Genomic DNA, 24,503 nt, shown 5'->3' on the forward strand with positions numbered 1-24,503 from the left:
AAGCAAAGCGTCAGTAGAGACAAAGTGGAGTCGCAATTCAACAACGTCTCAAACACGAAGCGTATGTGGCAGGGTCTACAGACAATCACAGATTACAAAACAAAAACAGCCCTGTCGCGGACATCGACGTCTTGCTACCAGACAAATTAAAACAACTTATTTGCACGCTTTGAGGACAAAACAGTGCCACTGACACGGCCCGCTACCTAAGATTGTGGGCTCTCCTTCTCCGTGGCCAACGGGAGTAAAACATTTAAGCGTGTTAACCCTCGCAAGACTGCCGACCCAGATGGCATCCCTAGCCGCGTCCTCAGAGCATGCACAGACCAGCTGGCTGTCATCATGAAGTGCTTTGAGAAACTAGTCAAGGATCATGTCACCTCCACCCTACCTGTTACCCTAGACCCGCTCCAATTTGCTTACCGCCCAATAGGTCCACAGACGATGCAATCGCCATCACACTGCCCTGCTCTCATCTGGACAAGAGGAATACCCATGTAAGAATGCTGTTCATTGACTACAGCTCAGCATTTAACACCATAGTACCCTCCAAACTCATCATTAAGCTTGAGACCCTGGCTCTCGACCCCACCCTGTGCAACTGGGTCCTGGACTTCCTGAAGGGCCGCCCCCAGGTGGTGAAAGTAGGAAACAATATCTCCACTCCGCTGATCCTCAAGACTGCGGCCCCACAAGGGTGTGTTCTCAGCCCTCTCCTGAACTCCCTGTTAACCCACGACTGTTTGGCCAAGCACGCCTCCAACTCAATCATCAAGTTTGCAGACGACACTTCAGTGGTAGGCTTGATTACCAACAACGACGAGACAGCCTACAGGGAGGAGGTGAGGGCCCTCGGAGTGTGGTGTCAGGAAAATAACCTCTTCCTCAATGTCAGCAAAACAAAAAGAGATTGTGGACTTCAGGAAACAGCAAAGGGAGCACCCCCCTATCCACATCAACGGGACCGCAGTGGAGAAGGTGGAAAATTAAGTTCCTCAGTGTACATATCACCAACAAACTGAAATGGTCCACGCACACAGACAGTGTGGTGAAGAAGGCGCAACAGCCAAATTTGGCTTGTCACCAAAAACCCTCACTAACTTTATACAGGTGCACAATTGAGAGCATCCTGTCGGGCTGCATCACCGCCTGGTAGAGCAACTGCACCGCCCACAACCGCAGGGCTCTCCAGAGGGTGGTGCCGTCTGCACAACGCATCACCGGGACCAAATTACCTGCCCTCCAGGACACCTACAACACCCGATGTCACAGGAAGGCCAAAAAGATTATCAAGGACAATAACCACCCGAGCCACTACCTACTCACCGCACTTCCATCCAGAAGGCAAGGTCAATACAAGTGCATCACAGCTGGGACAGAGAGACTGAAAAATAGCTTCTATCTCAAGGCCATCAGATTGTTAAACAGCCACCACTAGCACAGAGAGGCGGCTGCCTACCTACAGACTTGATATCATTGGCCACTTTAATAACTGGAACACTAGTGACTTTAATAATGCTACTTTAAGAATGCTTACATAACTCGCATTTCTCAAATCATATGTATATACTGTATCCTTCACTATCTATTGCATCTTAGCCACTCTGTCACTGCTCATCCATATATTTGATACGTATATATTCTCATCCCATTGCTTTACTAGATTGTGTGTATTAGGTTTTGTGGAATTTGTTAGATATTACCTGTTAGATACTGGTGCACTGTCGGAACTAGAAGCATAAGCATTTCACTACACTCCCAATAACATCTGCTAACCATGTGTATGTGACCAATAAAATTTGATCTGATTCACGTGCATATAGGCAACGGTAGGCAGATTCCAGCACGTCACACCACTTTGCAATGAGCTGGAGGAAGTACTAATTTTGAAAACATATACTTAATTGTTTGAAACCTGAATGGTTTTACTTCATATGAGGCATGTCTTACCTTGCTTTAAAGTAAAATCCAACAACAGAAACGTGGAGACAATTATTTTATAAAGACTTCCATATGCCATTGAAACCATTAACCTATTTCTCTCATGTTCTATTGGTTTTCAACTTTCTTTCACTGTCCAGTAGCCAAAGGCACAATCGTAGTTATATTAGCAAACCATGCTAGTTGTTGCATCTTTAGAACTCCCTTCTTTCAAAATTTCTAATGCATATTTTCATCTGTCACATGAAACCGCTCAAATGTGCGGTGCGATTTTGCCAATGATGTTTCCCGTTAATTGCATTGTGGAACGAACATTTGCATAGCCTACTGCCTTGTGCGCATTGCTGCACTTATAAAGTGAAGAAATAATAGTTTCTCAACATTTTCATCTAAACGTCCTGATCTGTTGCATCAGCCTCATTGTTTTTTAACCTTTTTTTTTGTGTAGCCTAGGCCTATTGGTTGTATGAATTTGGGATTGATCTTCCCACAACTGTCCCAGAGTGTTAGGAATTTCGCGCACAGAACGACAAGCCGACCAATAGAACAGGTACACTTTTCTACTATGGGGGATATTACTATGGGGAATATTAAATTGACATAGACTAGTGATTTGGCTGTTCGTTACTCGTCTTGTTGGATGAGTAAAAGTAAATGTGGCAGTTATTCTAACATCTCCAAAGCACGCATTGGAATTCAGTAAGAAGGAAGCAAGCCGTTGCATCCTGGAGTTGCATGTTCTGTTAAGAATGACCATAATCTGTTAAGAATGACCATAATCTAAATGTGATTTGTCATTATAAAGCACAGTGGGTGGATGCCCTAATCAGGTTACGCACCCAATGCATATGGGTCTGGTAAAATGCTCAAATGTCTGTTAAATTAAAATGCTGCCGGTCAAATGAAACCCTGACATGCACACAGTCGACCTGACCAATAAGAGAAGAGGATGTCCAGTAAGCTCAGCCTTCAGCTGATGATTGCCTGACTTCACATGTAATGGATTGACTGGTGGAGGCTAGTGAGTGAGTGAACACACACACCAGGGATGGGAAACTGATGGGGTGGGGGCCACAAAAATATCTGAACTCATCATGAGGGCCCGCAGTGGCCCCCGGGTATGTGTACCCACATCCATATCCCCACATGCGGTCAGAGCCGGCTTTAGCCTTTTGGAGGCCCTAAGATACATTTTGTTGGGGGGGGGGGCCTTGCCACTGTGTGAGCAAAACATTTTAGCGGCCCCACTCGACTGTAGAGGGCATACAGAAAATATTGCAGTTTTAAAACAAGTTTGTTGTAATTCTACACATTTTGCCATAGGGCAGAGAAGATTTAGCAATCGACTATGTTTAATAAAATGTTTGATATCTGGCCACTCGAATAACTTACCAATCAAAAAGAAAAAAAAAAGAAAAAAGGCGGTCATGGGATAATTGAGTGACTGACATAACAAGTGAAAAACTGATGATGCACAACCACATTTTGAAATTGCGTTGAAATCCCTTGTGTATTATATAGGGCTGTCAAAGTTAACGCGTTAATAACATGTTACATTTTTATTGCTGATCAATTTTGACGCCGTTAATCGCATCTCCAATTCTTCACCGCACGGAGCCTTTTTAAGCACGGACCCTATTGCACACGGTGGCAGCTGCTGTTATATAGAGACGTCTGTCCCTTAAACATCCACAATTTGCTCAGCTTTGAGCAACAATTTTGAAGGAAAACTTACAGAAAGTTCAACCATAAACACATTCCCATGCATTTCTTTAGATAAACAGCAAAAACATAATTTGTACAGATTTAGATAGCTAGCTAGCTAACGGTAGCATAATTAGCTAACCAAAATAATGTTTACAATGCCATGGCTGAATGGCTCTTGATATAACTAATTTCCCACAATGATTTTAAATCAGAACATCCATTCCATTTAGCGTCTGTTTTAGTTCAGGTCAAAAGATTTAAGCAAATTATCAAAATTCTAGTAATAGCAGCTTGTGACTGGTTCATGTCGAAGTAGTCTAGGCTAGATTTAATAGTCGTATTACATGAGCTCAGACCTGGCTGACATGTTGTTATTGTCTTCTGTGGAATTCATAACATTGTTGGACAGGATTAAATGCTCTTTGTATCCCCAGAGCCAGTTATTTTTTCCTGTAGTCAACCCTCCAATCAGAAATTGGGAGAACACTAATTTAGAATTCCTGAAGCTGTAACAGTGTGTGTGTGCATGCGCGTGAATTATTAAACTTCAAGAACATTTATAAGAGGGAGTAGCATACTTACATATTGGGAGCATTTTGTTTCTGATACAGATTGTGTTTATGTCCCTTACAATCAAAGCATAGTACCCCTGTAACTCAATGCACTGCTTTTTTAAATGGAAAACCTTTTAGGGCCAAATTTGAGCAAATGCTAAATGATTAACTACAGAAAATCATGCGATTAATTGCGTTAAATCGTTTGACAGCACTAATAGAAGGGCAACTCCCAACAGGAAGTTGACACCTCAACTGAGTTACCAAATGTTTTATTTTTTTTAAATCCGCGGGCCAACAAAAGTGAGGCCAGTTGTCCCTCCCCGATATACAGACATATGGGTCGTCCCATGAAATGACTGCCTTTCGCATCCCTTTGAAATTTGAAAGTATAAAATTGTGCACAAATAGAAATAACATAATATAAAAGCCTGTTATATTAAATTAAGTGCCCTTTACACTCGTGGTAATTGGCCTATACGGATAGGGATCAATTTAAATGTTTCTTACAGAAGAAATATCAAAATGCATAACCATTGTAGCAATTGAAAGGGAACAGTTCGGAGAGAAAGGAAAAATTATTGAACCAAAAAGGTGAGTGCACAACAGTTCACCTGAGAAGAATGAATCCAAGCATTACTGTTTTTATATGCATTTTACATTTACTGTACTTTGCCACAATTGTTGATAACAAAATCTGAAAATTCTCTGGATACATTCAGCAACATGATAAGACTCTTCCTGGAAAATGTGTGAGAGAGAAAAAGGGTTTGAGTGAGAGGACTAACTGGTGTCTCCAAGTGGCCTCCAAAGTGTGCACAGTTCCTAAGCACTTTGAATGCACTTTTATTTTTTGCTCTCTTAGCTTTGCCATTGATGAACTAGAGCAAGCACTTGTAGTTGTTTCGTTTGGAACACAACCCTGCATCCCTGCCGTCAGACAATTACTGTTGTTGTTTACACAATCAAAAACAGTCCATAATAAATTACAATCTGGGTCAGTTGGGCATGATTTGAAAGCTTGTTCTATTGCCTTACATGACTAACTAAGTTATAAAATAATCTTAAGGTGTTCAGAACCACCAAGGGCATGAATCCATGTCATATCAACCACTGTATATCAAACATAGTGATCATAAACGTTGACACTATTAGACATGAGTTTTATGATATGGAAATGTGAAGTGCACATTTGGACTCACAGGTGTTTGGCTTGCTTATGTAATCAATGCAGTATTGATTATAATATTCAATGTCTCATCTTTCAAAATACATTGAGTCATCTTAGATTTACTGAATTTCCATCACAAAACATTTGCAAAAGTTGCACAATTATCAGGAGGGATGGGGCAACTTCTTGTCATGCGGTGCTCAAGTTCTGAATGTCAGTCAAAACCCATACAGTGCTGTGGAGCACAGAGCCCTGACCTCATGTATAGCATGTTACTGTACAGCCACTACGTTCCAATTTAGGTGCTCATTAGTGCCGAAATCTTCAAATTTAAACCCATATTTGGGTATGCGTGTAAAAGGTTAGAGAACACATGGAAAATCAGATTTTTTATATGAATAAATACTCGCTTAAGTGCAAAAAATTATCATTTTGACATGTCCCTCTGTGACTTCTAGGAAGCTTTAACCAATCCAAATTCCTCCAAGTTTTCACCATCATCGTAAAGCCCTAGTTATTTTGTTGCTTTGACAAAGTAATTTCAGAAGATTATTATGTATTTCATGAATCATTAGTGATTCATTTTACGGTAAAACAACAACATGCCCCTCATATTACATTAACTGAACTCTCATTGTAATATGGTGCAACTATTCCTTAAAACATTTTTTTTTAGATAGTCAAATTATGGTGCAAAAGCAGGGGAGCTGGTTCTAAAATAATTAGCAATTTTCTGGAGTTTTGTGGTGGAAAACAGAGTGAGTCGAGCATAACATGTTACCCATAGACAGGCTAGAAATGTTTCAACAATTTACATGTTTTAGTGAAGCTTGCTTTCAATTGCAAGCTTGAGCACCCTGTTGCACACAAACTTCCCTTCCCCATGTCACATGGGGATTTAAGATGAAGTAGTCAACCCTGTTACTTTATTTGGCACTTAATAAACACTTAATATAGTAATCTTCTTATTTAACCTCGTGAGATGGGAAAAGGGTTTCTTTAATAAGTTGAACATGTGCTCTTTATGACAGAATGTTCAAATTAAGTGAAATAAAATAATTGGCCCCTAATTGGTGGAATTACCAATATAGTCAGATACACACTCCCTCAAGTGGCAAAGACATTACTTAATATGGCTACTTACGGTTGACATATTATGTTAAATACTTTCAATTCCTCGGTAATGTGCACATACCATTTTGCTATCTATTCTGACATACTGTGAGGTAAGATTGTAATGTATGGCACCATAAAATGGCCACTTTACTGCGTATGAGCCAATTATTAACAACAGCCTCCCCTAAAATGCCCCATATTCAGTCCTGCTTGACTAACAGTGTTCTGGTACCATGCTTGAATTACTTATTCATCTTACAAAAACACACATGGGAGCATATTAATACTGGGAATACATAAAAATTGTTCATACATTTACTCTGCCCAACAACACAACTGATGTTAAGGTTCTATTTCCATCAATGATAAGTGAACTATCTCCAGCATGAGGTGGAGGGTCAGGGTCTGTATTGGAGGGAGACTGACAGTCCAACCTGCTTAACTAGACCCTCACCCTGGCCCCTTGGCCTAGCCCTCCTCATAAACACATTCCTATATTGAACTCTAAACTGACTAAACTGGAAGCAGGCAAATACAGGCAGAGGCCTGAGGCAAATATACTGTATATGTACAGCCACAAATGCTACAACAACAAAGAGAGCAACCATGTAGACCAGACGAGCGTGCACACACACAGCGACCTCTGAAATTTTATTAATGGGTGATTATGTTTAGATAAAAACATTAAAGTGAGATCCAGTTATGACTTTGTTGGTACACACACATATATATACACACACACACAATTGAAGTCGGAAGTTTACATACACTTACGTTGGAGTCATTAAAACTTGATTTCAACCACTCCACAAATGTATTGTTAACAAACTATAGTTTTGGCAAGTTGGTTAGGACATCTACTTTGTGCATGACACAAGTCATTTCCAACAATTGTTCACAGAGATTATTTCACTGTATCACAATTCCAGTGGGTCAGAAGTTTACATCCACTAAGTTGACTGTGCCTTTAAACAGCTTGGAAAATTCCAGAAAATGGTGTCATGGCTTTAGAAGCTTCTGATAGGCTAATTGACATCATTTGAGTCACTTGGAGGTGTACCTGTGGATGTATTTCAAGGCCTACCTTCAAACTCAGTGCCTCTTTGCTTGACATCATGGGAAAATCAAAAGAAATCAGCCAAACAAATTGTAGACCTCCACAAGTCTGGTTCATCATTGGGAGCAGTTTCCAAATGCCTGAAGGTACCACGTTCATCTGTACAAACAATAGTACGCAAGTATAAAAACCATGGGACCACTGTTAAAGGAATTTCGATTCCTGTTTATTAACCAATTCAATTAAAACACTCTGCCCATAAATAAGAATTTGTAAGATAATTATCTGCATAAAATGGACAGATGCCAGTCTTAAAATCAATCAATAGCGTTTATTCTCGAGAGTACTGATCATAATACATCAGGTTATATAATAAAGATGATGTCATAGGTTTTAATGTCCAACCTCCTCTCGGATACAATGGCAATACAGTTCGAGTTCTCATTACTGTCTGCCACCTGTTCAACTATCTACAACCAACTCAAGGTCTTTCCCCTCCCTGGGTAGAGACAGAATGGCCTGTAAGGAACACAGCATTCCAGCCTGTCTGAAGATAACTCCATTCTTTCTAATAAGGAACATATTACACTCAACATTTATGAGTTATAATTCTAAGTCAAATGTATACATATTTTAGTCATTAAACACAAAAACCCCGTAACACCACGCAGCCATCATACCGCTCAGGAAGGAGACGCGTTCTGTCTCCTAGAGATTAACGTACTTTGGTGTGAAAAGTGCAAATCAATCACAGAACAACAGCAAAGGACCCTGTGAAGATGCTGGCGTAAACAGGTACAAAAGTATTTATATCCACAGTAAAACGAGTCCAATATCGACATAACCTGAAAGGCCGCTCAGCAAGGAAGCCACTGCTCCAAAACCGCCATAAAAAAGCCAGACTACAGTTTGCAACTGTACATGGGGACAAAGATCGTACTTTTTGGAGAAATGTCCTCTGGTCTGATGAAACAAAAATAGAACTGTTAGGCAATAATGACCATCTTTATGTTTGGAGGAAAAAGGTGGAGGCTTGCAAGCCAAAGAACACCATCCCAACCGTGAAGCACGGGGGTGGCAGCAACATGTTGTGGGGGTGCTTTGCTGCAGGAGGGACTAGTGCACTTCACAAAATAGATGGCTTCATGAGGCAGGAAAATTATGTGGATATATTGAAGCAACATCTCAAGACATCAGTCAGGAAGTTAAAGCTTGGTCGCAAATGGGTCTTCCAAATGGACTATGACCCCAAGCTTACTTCCTTCAAAGTTGTGGCAAAATGGCTTAAGAACAACAAAGTCAAGGTATTAGTGGCCATCACAAAGCCCTGACCTCAAACATACAGAAAATGTGTGGGCAGAACTGAAAAAGCGTGTGCGCGCAAGGAGGCCTACTAACCTGACTCAGTTACAGCAGCTCTGTCAGGAGGAATGGTTCAAAATTCACCCAACTTATTGTGGGAAGCTTGATGAAGGTTACCTGAAACGTTTTACCCAAGTTAAACAATTTAAAGGCAATGCTAACAAATACTAATTGAGTGTATGTAAATTTCTGACCCACAGGGAATGTGATGAAATAAATAAAAGCTGCAATAAATCATTCTCTGCTATTATTCTGACATTTAACATTCTAAAAATAAAGTGGTGATCCTAACTGACCTAACAGGGAATTTTACTAGGATTAAATGTCAGGAAATTTGTTTAAATGTGTGTATATACATACATACATACATACAAACAAACTCAGCACAAAAACAAACGTCCTTTTTCATGACCCTGTCCTTCAAAGATAATTCATAACAATACAAATAACTTCACTGCTTGTTCAATGAACCATAAACAATTAATTAACATGCAGCTGTGGAATGGTCATTAAGACACTGACAGTTTACAGATGGTAGGCAATTAAGGTCAAAGTTATGAAAACTTAGGACACTAAAGAGGCCTTTCTACTGACTCTGGAAAAACACCAAAACAAAGATGCCCAGGGTCCCTGTTCATCTGCGTGAACATGCCTTAGGCATGCTTCAAGGAGGCATGAGGACTGCAGATGTGGCCAGGGCAATAAATTGCAATGTTCGTACTGTGAGACGCCTAAGACAGCGCTACAGGGAGACAGGACGCACAGCTGATCATCCTCGCAGTGGCAGACCACGTGTAACAACACCTGCAAAGGATCGTTACATCCAAACATCACACCTGCGGGACAGGTACAGGATGGCAACATAAACTGCCCAAGTTACACCAGGAACGCACAATCCCTCCATCGGTGCTCAGACTGTCCGCAATAGGATGAGAGAGGCTGGACTGAGGGCTTGTAGGCCTGTTGTAAGGCAGGTCCTCACCACACATCAACGTCGCCTATGGGCACAAACCTACCGTCGCTGGACGAGACAGGACTAGCAAAAAGTGCTCTTCACTGACGAGTCGCAGTTTTGTCTCACCAGGGGTGATGGTCGGATTCGCGTTTATCGTCGAAGGAATGAGCGTTACACCGAGGCCTGTACTCTGGAGCGGGATCGATTTGGAGGTGGAGGGTCCGTCATGGTCTGGGGCGGTGTGTCACAGCATCATCGGACTGAGCTTGTTGTCATTGCAGGCAATCTCAACGCTGTGTGTTACAGGGAAGACATCCTCCGCCCTCATGTGGTACCCTTCCTGCAGCCTCATCCTGACATGACCCTCCAGCATGACAATGCCACTAGCCATACTGGTCGTTCTGTGCCTGATTTCCTGCAAGACAGGAATGTCAGTGTTCTGCCATGGCCAGCGAAGAGCCCGGATCTCAATCACATTGAGCACGTCTGGGACCTGTTGGATCAGAGGGTGAGAGCTAGGGTCATTCCCCCCCAGAAATGTCTGGGAACTTGCAGGTGCCTTGGTGGAAAAGTGGGGTAACATCTCACAGCAAGAACTGGCAAATCTGGTGCAGTCCATGAGGAGGATATGCACTGCCGCCCCAAATGCAGCTGGTGGCCACACCAGATACTGACTGTTACTTTTGATTTTGACCCCCCTTTGTTCAGGGACACATTCCATTTCGTTTAGTGACATGTCTGTCGAACTTGTTCAGTTTTTTTAGTTTTTGTTCAGTTGTTGAATCTTGTTATGTCCATACAAATATTTACACATGTTAAGTGTGCTGAAAATAAACGCAGTTGGCAGTGAGAGAACGTTTCTTTTTTTGCTGAGATATATATATATATACACACTGCTCAAAAAAATAAAGGGAACACTTAAACAACACAATGTAACTCCAAGTCAATCACACTTCTGTGAAATCAAACTGTCCACTTAGGAAGCAACACTGATTGACAATACATTTCACATGCTCTTGTGCAAATGGAATAGACAAAAGGTGGAAATTATAGGCAATAAGCAAGACACCCCCCAAAACAGGAGTGATTCTGCAGGTGGTGACCACAGACCACTTCTCAGTTCCTATGCTTCCTGGCTGATGTTTTGGTCACTTTTGAATGCTGGCGGTGCTCTCACTCTAGTGGTAGCATGAGACGGAGTCTACAACCCACACAAGTGGCTCAGGTAGTGCAGTTCACCCAGGATGGCACATCAATGCGAACTGTGGCAAAAAGGTTTGCTGTGTCTGTCAGCGTAGTGTCCAGAGCATGCAGGCGCTACCAGGAGACAGGCCAGTACATCAGGAGACGTGGAGGAGGCCGTAGGAGGGCAACAACCCAGCAGCAGGACCGGTACCTCCGCCTTAGTGCAAGGAGGTGCACTGCCAGAGCCCTGCAAAATGACCTCCAGCAGGCCACAAATGTGCATGTGTCTGCTCAAACGGTCAGAAACAGACTCCATGAGGGTGGTATGAGGGCCCGACATCCACAGGTGGGGGTTGTGCTTACAGCCCAACACCGTGCAGGACGTTTGGCATTTGCCAGAGAACACCAATATTGGCAAATTCGCCACTGGCGCCCTGTTCTCTTCACAGATGAAAGCAGGTTCACACTGAGCACATGTGACAGACGTGACAGAGTCTGGAGACGCCGTGGAGAACGTTCTGCTGCCTGCAACATCCTCCAGCATGACCGGTTTGGCGATGGGTCAGTCATGGTGTGGGGTGGCATTTCTTTGTGGGGCCGCACAGCCCTCCATGTGCTCGCCAGAGGTAGTCTGACTGCCAATAGGTACCGAGATGAGATCCTCAGACCCCTTGTGAGACCATATGCTGACACATGCACATTTGTGGCCTGCTGGAGGTCATTTTGCAGGGCTCTGGCAGTGCACCTCCTTGCACTAAGGCGGAGGTACCGGTCCTGCTGCTGGGTTGTTGCCCTCCTACGGCCTCCTCCACGTCTCCTGATGTACTGGCCTGTCTCCTGGTAGCGCCTGCATGCTCTGGACACTACGCTGACAGACACAGCAAACCTTTTTGCCACAGTTCGCATTGATGTGCCTTCCTGGATGAACTGCACTACCTGAGCCACTTGTGTGGGTTGTAGACTCCGTCTCATGCTACCGCTAGAGTGAGAGCACCGCCAGCATTCAAAAGTGACCAAAACATCAGCCAGGAAGCATAGGAACTGAGAAGTGGTCTGTGGTCACCACCTGCAGAATCACTCCTGTTTTGGGGGGTGTCTTGCTAATTGCCTATAATTTCCACCTTTTGTCTATTCCATTTGCACAACAGCATGTGAAATGTATTGTCAATCAGTGTTGCTTCCTAAGTGGACAGTTTGATTTCACAGAAGTGTGATTGACTTGGAGTTACATTGTGTTGTTTAAGTGTTCCCTTTATTTTTTTGAGCAGTGTATATGACCTACAGTAAGCTCCAATGGTATTGGGACAGTGACAGTTGTTTTGGCTCTGCACTCCAGCAGTTTGTACTTGAAATGATACAATGGTTAAAGTGCAGACTGTCAGTTTTAATTTTAGTTTATTTTCATCCACATCAGGTAAACCGTTTAGAAATTACATAATTTTTTGTACATAGTCCCCCCCCATTTTAGGGGACCAAAAGTACCGGGACAAATTCACTTATACGTGTATAAAGTTTAGTATTTGGTCCCATATTCCTAGCACATAATGATTAAATCAAGTGTGTGACTCTAAAAACTTATTGGATGCATTTGCAGTTTGTTTTGGTTGTGTGCACAATAGAAATTAATGGTAAATAATGTATTGAGTCATTTTGGAGTCGACTTTTATTGAAAATAAGAATATAATATGTTTCTAAACACTACATTAATATGGATGCTACTATGATTATGGATAGTCATGAATGAATCATGAATAATGAGTGAGAAAGTTAGATGCACAAATATCATACACACCCCTCCCCCCAAAAAAGCTAACCTTCCCTGTTATTGTAATGGTGCGAGGTTAGCGTGTCTTGGGGGCATGATATTTGTCCTGCCAAAATGTGAATTTGGTAGAGAGGACACAGGGCAGGGTGCCTTGTAAGGATCCACCGACGGCGAGTGGGAAATCACCCATCGGACAATAAATTAGACGATGTACGATCACGAATATCCTACCAACGGCACATCAAAAACTGTAATATCTTATGTTTCACCGAATTGTGGCTGAATGGCAACATGGAAAACATTCAGCTGGCGGGATATACGCTGCACTGGCTAGATAGAACAACACACTCCGGTAAGATGGATGGACGGACGGACGGGGGGGGGGGGGGGGGGGGGCTGTGTGCATTTGTAAACAACAGCTGGTGCACGAAATCTAAGGAAGTCTCTAGATTTCGCTCGCCTGAAGTAGAGCATCTCATGATATGCTGCAGACCACACTATTTGCCAAGAGAGTTTATCTATTTTTTTCGTACCACCACAGACAGATGCTTGCACGAAGACCGCACTCAGTCAGCTGTATAAGGAAATAGGCAAACAGGAAATAGCACACCCAGAGGCGGCGCTCCTAGTGGCTGGGGACTTTAATGCAGGGAAACATAAATCAGTTTACCTCATTTCTATCATCATGTTAAATATACAACCAGAGCGCAAAAATAATTCTAGATCCCCTTTACTCCACACACAGAGACACATACAAAGCTCTCCCTTGTCCTCCATTTGGCAAATCTGACCATAATTCTATCCTCCTTATTCCTGCTTACAAGCAAAAATGTAAGCAGGAAGCACCAGTGACTCGGTCTATAAAAAAGTGGTCAGATGAAGCAGATGCTAAAATAGGGGACTGTTTTGCTAGCACATACTGGAATATGTTCCCGGGATTCTTCCGATGGCATTGAGGAGTACACCACATCAGTCACTGGCTTTATCAATAAGTGCATCGAGGACATCGTCCCCCCAGTGTCTGTACATACATAACCCAACCAGCAGCTATGGATTACAGGCAACATTTGGGATGAGCTAAAGGGTAGAGCTGCTGCGTTCAAGGACTCTAACCCGGAAGCTTATAAGAAATCCTGCTATGCCCTCCGACAAACCATCAAACAGGCAAAGCCTCAATACAGGACTAAGATTGACTCATACTATGCCTGCTCTGACGCTTGTCGGATGTGGCAGGTCCTGCAAACTATTACAGACTACAAAAGGGAAGCACAGCCGCGAGCTGTCCAGTGACATCACTTCTATGCTCGCGTTGAGGCAAGCAACACTGAGGCATGCATGAGAGCATCAGCTGTTCCGGACGACTGTGATCACGCTCTCCGTAGCTGACGTGAGTAAGACCTTTAAACAGGTGAACATTCACAAGGCCACTGGGCCAGGCGGATTATCAGGATGTGTGCGCCGGGCATGTGCTAACCAACTGGCAGGTGTCTACACTGACATTATCAACATGGCCCTGATTGAGTCTGTAATACCAACATGCTTCAAGATGACCACCATAGTCCCTGTGCCCAAAAACACTAGGGTAACCTGCCTAAATCACTACAGACCTGTAGCACTCACGTCCGTAGCCATGAAGTGCTTTACAATGCTGGTAATGGCTCACATTAACACCATTATTCCAGAAACCCTAGACCCACTCCAATTTGCATACCGCTCAAACAGACAATGCAATCTCTATTGCAAACCACACTGCCCTTTCCCGCCTCGAAAAAAACAAACACCTACGTGAGAATGCTATTCATTGATTACAGCTCAGCGTTCAACACCACAGTGCCCTCAAAGCTCATCACTAAGCTAAGGATCCTGGAACTAAACACCTCCCTCTGCAACTGGATCCTGGACTTCCTGACGGGCCGCTCCCAGGTGGTGAGGGTAGGTAGCAACATATCTGCCACGCTGATCCTCAACACTGGAGCCCCTCAGGGGTGCGTGCCCAGTCCCCTCCTGTACTCCCTGTTCACCCACAACTGCATGGACAGGCACGACTCCAAACCATCATTAAGTTTGCAGATGACGCAACAGTGGTAGGCCTGATCACCGACAAGAGACCTGGCCGGGTGGTGCCAGAATAACATCCTATTCCTCAACATAATTAAGACAAAGGAGATGATTGTGGACTACAGGAAAAGGAGGACCGAGCACGCCCCCATTCTCATCGACGGGGCTGTAGTGGAGCAGGTTGAGAGCTTCAAGTTCCTTGGTGTCCACATCACCAACAAACTAGAATGGTCCAAACACACCAAGACAGTCGTGAAGAGCGCACGACAAAACCTATTCCCCCTCAGGAGACTGAAAGGATTTGGCATAGGTCCTCAAAAGGTTCTACAGCTGCAACATCGAGAGCATCCTGACTGGTTGCATCACTGCCTGGTACGGCAACTGCTCGGCCTACAACCGCAAGGCACTAGAGCGTAGTGCGTACGGCCCAGTACATCACTGGGGCTAAGCTGCCTGCCATCCAGGACCGCTATACCAGGCGGTGTCAGAGGAAGGCCCCAAAAATTGTCAAAGACCCCAGCCACCCCAGTCATAGACTGTTCTCTCTGCTACTGCATGGCAAGCGGTACCAGAGCACCAAGTCTAAGACCAAAAGGCTTCTAAACAGTTTTTACCCCCAAGCCATAAGACTCCTGAACAGATAATCAAATCGCTACCCGGACTATTTGCATTGTGTCTCCTCCCCCCACCCGCCAACCCCCTCTTTTACACTGCTGCTACTCTGTTTATCATCATCTATGCATAGTCACTTTAACTATAGGTACATATTACCTCAATTAGCCCGACTAACCGGTGCCCCGCACTCTGTACCGGTACCACCTGTAAATAGCCTCTCTACTGATATTTTATAGTTTTTTTAACTTGTCTATTGTTTCCCTAATACCTGTTTTTTTACTTTGCATTGTTGGTTAAGGGCTTGTAAATAAGCATATCACTTTAAGATCTACACCTGTTGTATTCGGCGCACGTGAGAAATAAACTTTGATTTGAGCTTTTCATTTTTTATTAATTTGTAAAACTTTCTAAAAACATAATTAAACTTTGCCATTATGGGGTATTGTGTGTAGGCCAGTGACAGAAAATCTAAATTTCATCCATTTTAAATTCAGGCTGTAACACAACAAAATGTGGACAAAGTCAAGGAGTGATGAATACTTCCTGAAGGCACCGCAGCATAAAATCACACTTAACCTTGACTCTGATTTCTAAAGTACAAACTCAAACTAAGTGACGGTAATGATCTCATGCTCTGACACTTCTAGGTTTGTGGCTTCTCCACCACATCGCTCTCTGCGTCATTCCCCACAGGCCTTTATCTCTTCCCCTGGGTTCCATGCTGTTCCATATCATCTGCTTTCTCTCAGGGAGATCGCTTAGGCCTACTGTTTGTTATGGTTAGCTGTCCCTCGCCATCTCCACAACAGGCCCTCGGCCCTACTTCCTGTAAGCGAGCCAAGATAACACACGCTGTGGCGAATTCACTCAGTTATCTATCTCCTGGCCTGGCGACAATGGGCAAATCACACTGCTCCATGCCAGTGTGCCACCACACCACTCCACTTTAAAGGAAGATGTCATTTCCATGAGGTTTGTGGCTGAGCGGAGCCACTAAGCTAAAACATCCTGACCTGTCTGTCTGACTGCGTCGGCCTGCCCATAGGGCCACAGCTGAATTGCTCTCTCAGTTACACAACATGGGGCATGGTGGCACCTGTCACAAACCACTAAGCTCAAAGATATGTTTTTTCTCTTACAAACACTAGGCTAGGCTGCTTTTGACTGACTATTACGTAAAGCCTATGTTCTTCAAGTGAGTACATAGGAAGACTGATTTGTATGCTCTGTGTCCTATTTATTATTTTTCTTAAGTCAATGTGGTCTATAACTTTAGGCTATAAGCCCATCTTTAAGATCGGCTTGTTAAAATAAGGCAACAACTCAAGCTGTGCCCTGAAATGCCCTTTCCCTCTCCTCCTAAACTCTCCATTTCATTCTTACTATGACCCATTTTAAAATGTTGGGTTTTAACACTCCCTAATGAAAGCTAAGCCACTTTCCAAATCAGTTCCCCCTTGAATTACAATTAGCCATTTTCAAGTTCAGCTACACCGTGTAAAATTCCTTTCACAATCAATGATCGCCAGGGTGACCGTGTTGTACGTATAAGATAAGTCATAATGTAGCCCAAAGATGTACATTAAAAGAAAGCACTATAATTAGGTGGATAAATCATAAATATGTAATGCATAGGCTATGACTTAACTGAATAACATCTAGGCATTTGATTTACATGACAAAAATGCAGCACGTGACAGCCCCTGAGACCACATGGTCAGGGGGAGAGCTGAGCACAAACTCAACATGCTGTGGAGTGGAGAGAAGAAAAGCTAAAAACAAGGTGTGTTTAAAGACTCACTGAGTAACCTCTGCAAATCCCTCTCCCCACCTAAAGCTCAATGGTGGCTGAGAAAAACTAAACACACCTCAGCCAAGAGGCACTTACAACAAGACTCTGCAAAAGACGTAGCTACCTATTCACTCATTCCCAAACACAAATAGGCCTTCGCCCCCCCCCCCCCTCCCCTCCCCACTCATTACTCAGAAAACACACACCACAGTAACCTGAAGGTAAACAACTAGCTCAAGTCAAAAGAAAAGAGAAGGAGAGAAATTAAGATTTTTAAAAAGTGACCCAGTAAGAGATACACGCACCTGAAGCCCAGCTCAGCCTAGCGTTGGCCTGTATGTGTGTGTGTATGTGAGACGTAAAGGAGCTCGGCAGTCAGTCAGTCAGAGGAGGAACACGCAGGTGCCAGGCAGCAGCCTCATGGAGTGGGCTGAGAGCAGAAGAAGTAGCTGCAGTCCACAGACAGAGCACTAACTCCTCTGACAGGGTTCTGGGAGAAGCAGAACACCACCAAGAGCTTTCCATTCCACAGGCAGGCTTGCTCTCTCTCCTTTTTCCTGCACTCTTTCACCGAGCTCTTCTGATCTCGCACATTTGCTCACGCGGAGGTACTCTAATCACCTCCCTCACAGACAGAAAAGAAACGTATGGCACTGAGAGAAGGACAGCCCATCACGGAGAGAAAGAGAGGGGGGGGGTGGTTATGAAATCAGTCCCCCAGGCACTGTGAATGGAGAAAGGGAGACTGTGGCAGCAAGAGGACAGTTCACAACAAGAGACCCCTCGTGGAGGAGCCTTGGGGAGCTTAGCAGCGAGCACACTTTAGGAACCGACATCCCGCATGCTTTACTGCACACAGGACTACCCCCTCTCTCCCTGGCAGAAATGGTTTGCTCCATGAGAAGCTGCTCAGTCACTGTTGCAGAGTTCCTCCCCCCTGAAATATAGGACACAACAGGAGAATGTATACAGTTCTCCTGAAAGCACTAACAGAGGCCTAACTGGGTCTGTACTGTATGACTCAATGCACCGCTTTATCTTCACTGTACTGTATTCTGAATGCTCTGCAAACCAAATTCAAATTACAGCAGTCATCAAAACAGAGGCAGTTGTAGAATTAAGGCACATCCACATATGTTGTGTGAAATGTTCAAGGGACCTCAAAACGTGGGTCAGTACAGTAAGATAGAGGCAGAGACACAGATTGTGTCATTTAAAAAAAGCAACAGTATACAGACAGAATGCCAACCATTCTGTGTTTGTTTCACGCCTCATTTGGCTACATCTCCATAGAAAGACACATACCCCCCACCATATTACCAATCTGATCCTCCTCATCGCTGGAGCCGCACTTTGGCCTCCTGCATTTGTTTCTGTCTGAAAGGCCGGTCCGGGTTGGGTCAGAGCTGGCCCTTCACCACTCACCAGACCCCCAGGTCTCATGTCTCCCTCTCACAGGCCCTCATTCTTCAGCTAGTCCCCCTCATATCAGCCTGCCTGGCTGTCACACACACACACACACACACAGACATATCTGCTCACACTTCCAGACCTGCACTTCTCCTGCCCCCTCTGAGGCATCTACTTCCTAGTTCCTAATGAACATCAGGAAACGTCAATGGGTCATGGGTATAGTGCCATGCTGCTCTGTGCAGCAACACGTATGTGTAGCGATAGGCCGTAAATCGCTCCCCGCAGGCTCCAGCTAGGTGAGCCAGGTGGTAGCTATGCCTACGTGATTGCCCCTACCTACAGCTGGGGCGGATATAGGGACAGCCTCAGGGAAACCAGACTGGCCCCCTGCCCCTCTCAGAGTATTGTTCCACACTCTCACTGTTTACACCCCGATTTAGGATGTTTACACAGAGGAGGAAATGGCCCAGTGCAGTCAGACCTCTACAGCACTGCTACAGTGCAGCAGCAGTCCTCTCCTCTCCTCAGGCTCCTAGCAGTGAGGCCCAGCCTAGGATACAACAGTACAGCAGCCTGCCTGCCAGAATGGCTAGGGGCCACAGCCAAAGTTATGGCTACAGTTCTGGTTGGCTGAGGCTTATGGCCAGAGATGATGTAACATATTATGCTTGGCTAAAGCTTATGGATAATGGCACAGATTATGGCTATGGTTATTGTAACAGTTGTGGCTGGGGCATGGGCGTGGGTTTGGGCTAAGGCAATGGCCGTAGCGTGAAGGGACACTTTTATGGCTTATGGCACCACTTAAAACTGCCGCTATGGCTTTACAGACACTTAAGGCAAAAGTTATGACTACTGTTATGGCAACAGCTAGTACAGCTAAAATATGGTTCCAATTACGGCTAAGGAATTGGATACGGTGCGACTATTTCTAAACTTTGACGGCCCGGTGTAAAGTTATGGCTTCAAACCTTTTTACATAACAGGATCCCTGCAGTACAGAACAAGTGCATCAGTGGCACATTTCATGCACTCACTCTATGATAACAGGCCAGGTATATAAGCAGCATTGCGCAGTCCCACTGACTTAATGATCCCTCTTAGCTTAATGATGATGAGACAGAGGAGACGATAAGAAGCTCATCAATACAATGCTCAGATCCTTATCAGACATCTGGTGAGCTGTGAGTGTGACCCGCTAGGTGATTAGAGTAGAGAGTTCTGCCGTGGTGTGAGACTAGGAGCAGTTTTGAAGACAGACATACGCACACACGTGGAGCAGCAGGACGGGGGAGAGAAGTCACGGGCCTGAGGTGCAAACTGAGGCAGATGTACTGTGTGTGTGTGACATCTCACACTGTTTCACTAGCACTATAGCCCTCAGAGAAAAACACTCAAACTCATGAAACTACCATTTGGGCTGAACTAATTGGCTCTTTTAAAATTTGACTGAGGACCCATTAAAACGCTGACAGGGACAGACTCATCTCATGGTGAGGCAGCGAAGAGACATTGTCCACTAACTCAGCCACATTTCTAAACAACTCAGAAGACTGTATTGATTCATTTAATTGACTTAAATAAGGCAATTCTGTTGACCTAACCCATGGTCATGAATGTGTAGACGGTACTCTTCACATTCTTTAGTTATTGATGCACTTAGCCTCGATGTAGGTTTAGGTCAAGCTTCAGTTGGTAAATTTGTTTAAAAAAGGGGAAACTCTTTTTGCTAGAATTGTTTTGGAGTGTTGCCTTGGAAACACTGAAAAAATAGATAGCTTACCTCAAAATCCAATAAATTATGGGGTGGGGTTGTTAACCTATAGGGAGTAACAGTATTAACACTAATAACATACCCTATACTTACCTATACTTAGCTGTAGTTTAACAGTAGAAAATCATTGCTGCACCTCCAGAAACTGTATTTTAACTGTCACAACATTCACTTTGTTTTGTCTTTGTACAGCTGTCAAATTACCAAACACACTTGGGTCAAAAGTGCACATGAGCGTGGCAGGAGAGTTTCAATAGCAGGTACGCATTTACCACAAAGCCTACTTCATAATGAACCAGTTTTCTAAAAAGGACTGTTTGCTATGCTAAAAGTAGACCTTCAAGATTTAAGGTTCAAAGGAAAAGACAGCACTTAAACCTTACAAAGATTATGTAATCCACTTGTGTTAAATACATAATCACTGTTAATGTAAATGTCATATGACGTAATTTGCCTTGGTGTTCTTCTAACGGAAAAATACTTAAACTTCACCATAGGAAATATACAATATCCTGAAATGAATATAAATATAAAGTTGTACAAATTATTTAGTTATGCACCCAACATACAGTATTTGATTCAGTAGATTTCATTGCGCAGTACCATACAGTAGATGAGGGAGCGATACTGCGTAGGCTGGGTTAGATTTCACATTTCCATGGCAACAGCTGAGGGGCTGTTAACTACCAAATCACAGCTAATTTGTGTGTGTGTGTGTGTGTGTGGGGGGGGGGGGGGGGGTGAAAATGTGCTGTGTTTCAGTAGTTCACAGCCCCTCAGATGTTGGCCTGGGGAGGGGGGGTTCAACCTGATTGTCTTTCAAACCTCCTCCCCCCTTCTCACACAGCATGGGCACCTCAGGTAATAATAATCAAATTCAATCTGTGAAACGCCCAGACTATACACTGGCCTCCGTAGCAACATCAAGACCCTGCTCCCCCTTCTCGACCTGTCACCCAGCTTTTGTACCAAAGGTAATATTAGCAGATTTTTATATTAGATTGGAGCCATTTATACACTGAAAAAAATACAAATAAATGTTGGTCCCGTGTATCATAACCTGAAATAAAAAATCCCAGACGTTTTGCATTTGCACAAAAAGCTTATTTTTCTCAAATGTTGTGCACAAATTTGTTTACATCCCTGTTAGTGAACATTTCTCCTTTGCCAAGATAATCCACCCACCTGACAGGAGTGGCATCTCAAGAACCTGATTAAACGGAATGATCATTACACAGGGGCACCATGCATTGGGGACAATAAAAGGCCACTCTACAAATGTCACAGATTGGTGTGATTGGCATGCTGAATGCAGGAATCGGTTGCCAGAGAATGTAATGTTTCTCTACCTCCAACGTTTTCTCTACCTCCAACGTTGTTTTAGAGAATTTGGCAGTACGTTCAACCAGCCTCGCAACAGCAGACCACGTGTAACCACGCCAGCCCAGGACCTCCACATCCGGCTTCGTCAACTGCAGGATTGTCTGAGACGAGCTACCCGGGCAGCTGATGAAGCTGTGGGTTTGCACAACTGAAGAATTTCTGCACAAACTGTCAGAAACCATCTCGGGGACACTCATCTGCGTGATCGTTGTCCTCACCTGTGTCTTGACCTGACTGCAGTTTGTCATTTTAACCGACTTCAGTAGGAAAATGCTCACCTTCAATGGCCACTGGCATGCTGAAGAAGTGTGCCCTTCACAGATGAATCCCGGTTTCAACTGTACCAGGCAGATGACAGATGTTGTGTGGGCGAGCGGTTTGCAGATGTCATCGTTGTGAACAGAGTGCCCCATGGTGGCAGTGGGGTTATGGTATGGGCAGGCATAATCTAAGGACAATGAACACATCTTATCGATGGCAATTTCAATGCACAGAGATACTGTGAAGAATTCCTGAGGCCCATTGTTGCCATTCATCCGCCCCCATCACCTCATGTTTCAGCATGATAATGCACGGCCCATGTCACAAGGTTCTGTACACAATCCCTGGAAGCTGAAAAAGTCCCAGTTTTTCCATGACCTACATATTCACCAGACATGTCACCCATTGTACAACAGCGTGTTCCAGTTCCCGCCAATATCCAGCAACTTCACATAGCCATTGAATAAGAGTGCGACAATATTCCACAGGCCACAATCAACAACCTGATGAACTCTATGTGAAGGAGATGTTGCGCTGCATGAGGTAAATGGTGGTCACACCAGATACTGACTGGGTTTCTGATCCTCGCCCCTACTTTTTTTAAAGTTATCTGATCAATAGATGCATATCTGTATTCCTAGTCATGTGAAATACATGGATTAGGGCCTAATGAATTTATTTGAATTGACTGATTTACTTATATGAGCTGTAACTCAGTAAAATCTTTACAATTATTGCATGTTGCGTTTATATTTTTGTTCAGTGTAATTAAAAAAACAACGGCGCAAACGTCGGCAGAAGTAGAAAAAAAACCTCTACCACTGAGCTGAGCAAGTCAACCGTCAAAACAACGGTAAACAACTCAACAATCGAGAGATGGAATGCTGATTGGGTGGGGGTCAAGACCACTCAAGATAGTGCCACCACAATGTTCAGTAAAGCTTTCCGCGAAACGCCAGTACCGTTGACATGCAAGAGCTTTCACAAGCTTTTGCAGAAAATGTTTTCTAGGTAGGCCAAGTTCGGTTTAGTGATCGCAAATGAAAATGCCCTGGAAATGCCCCCGAAAATGAGTTCACGAGGTCAAAAAAATGCCATTGCAAAAAAGTTTCTTTCCTATCCTGTATGGAACATTACTCCTATCAGCATATCCTAGTTTGGTTGATTCTGTGCTACAGAATTGTGATTACATGCGACAGGCAGCAGCATATATAGATAGATACAAGCCTCATCGGTATTGTGTTGTTCCTGCACTGAACACTCCCTGTATGGACAAGGGGTTTAGCAGCACAATGACCTGACCTGTCTCTCTTTGTCCCCCTTGCTCATCTGTAAGGACTGGCTACCAGGGTGTAAACAATATAACAGTGACTAAGTCAGTCTAGTCAGGTTTCTGCAATATTGTTCTATTAACTTCCTAATGATCACTGCTAGAAGAAAAGAAAGATCATACCAAGGACATTTTGAAGTATTAATATTCACTCTTTCAACACACTGTAGGGGGGAAGAGTTGAAGAGAGTTAGATGAATAAGCTAATTGATCAATCAATCCAATATGTCTACGAATTCATGATAAACCGGGCCTTTATCCAGAGAAAGCTAGTTAAGGGGACAGGCGAGGAACCCCGCCTATGTAGCAAAAACATAGACCGGAACCAGGGGATGCAATTGAGGCAAGTACAGTATATATAAGGGGAAGAAGGGGGTCACATTTACTTGATCTAGGGCTCCAGAGGGTGACTCATGGGCGGGGCTGCTGTGGTGGTGGTCCTCTGCTCTGAGGGGGGTGGTGGTGGGGCGGGCAGGATCCAGGAGAGGGGGCTAAGGCGCCAAGGCCTCCCTGTCATGCAGCACCATCCCACTGGGGGAGGAGGTAGCGAGCTCGACCTCGAGAGAGAAGGGAAAAGAGAGAGAGACTTTAGTGTTTACTAGAGGAGCATCTGGGACAGGCTGACAAGATGAACGATGCTTACTGGTCCACCATGCATGGCAGCTGCTCAAGCCTTCAGCTAATTGAAACTTCTGGCACCTCTAGCACCGAGCCAGTGGCGCCGTTCACGGGAGAAAGCGCCATGAACCGCGTCGCTTGCAAAATGGCTTGCGTATTGCCCCCCTTCTCCCATTGAGGTCTATGAGACATTCGCCGCTTACCGTGGCACGTTTGTGACTATATGTGATATCAGCCTATAGCCTACAGCTCATCCCTCCACGGTGAGGAAATATGACATCACTGACAGGCGATACATTGCTCCCCATCTGCCCTGCTGAAGTAAAACCAACCAGACTTTTCAACAAATAGGCTAATAGATGCTCTATTAGAATAAAATTGAGCCTAAAGGAGTGATACCACACCCGCTACAAAACCGTCTCCAGACACAGGAGGCATGATGCAGC

The 24,503-nt window shown here is 44.1% G+C and overlaps 1 protein-coding gene across 3 annotated transcripts in view; it reads right to left on the bottom strand.

Annotated features, from left to right (window-relative positions):
- Positions 1-24,503, bottom strand: part of ncoa1 (nuclear receptor coactivator 1) — a 76,545-nt gene that overhangs the window by 47,879 nt on the left and 4,163 nt on the right. The window contains exon 2 of one of the 3 annotated variants that reach the window (XM_055885027.1): positions 23,826-23,996. The exons of 1 other annotated variant lie outside the window; for it this stretch is intronic. The gene's annotated coding sequence lies outside the window, so the exon portion shown is untranslated. Of the gene's footprint in view, positions 1-17,583; positions 17,950-23,825; positions 23,997-24,503 lie in introns of those variants that run through there. One more of the 3 variants, XM_055885029.1, reaches the window with a different exon arrangement.

The sequence above is a fragment of the Salvelinus fontinalis genome, chromosome 27 (assembly GCF_029448725.1).
Source record: "Salvelinus fontinalis isolate EN_2023a chromosome 27, ASM2944872v1, whole genome shotgun sequence".
In the NCBI taxonomy this organism is placed as follows: domain Eukaryota; kingdom Metazoa; phylum Chordata; class Actinopteri; order Salmoniformes; family Salmonidae; genus Salvelinus; species Salvelinus fontinalis.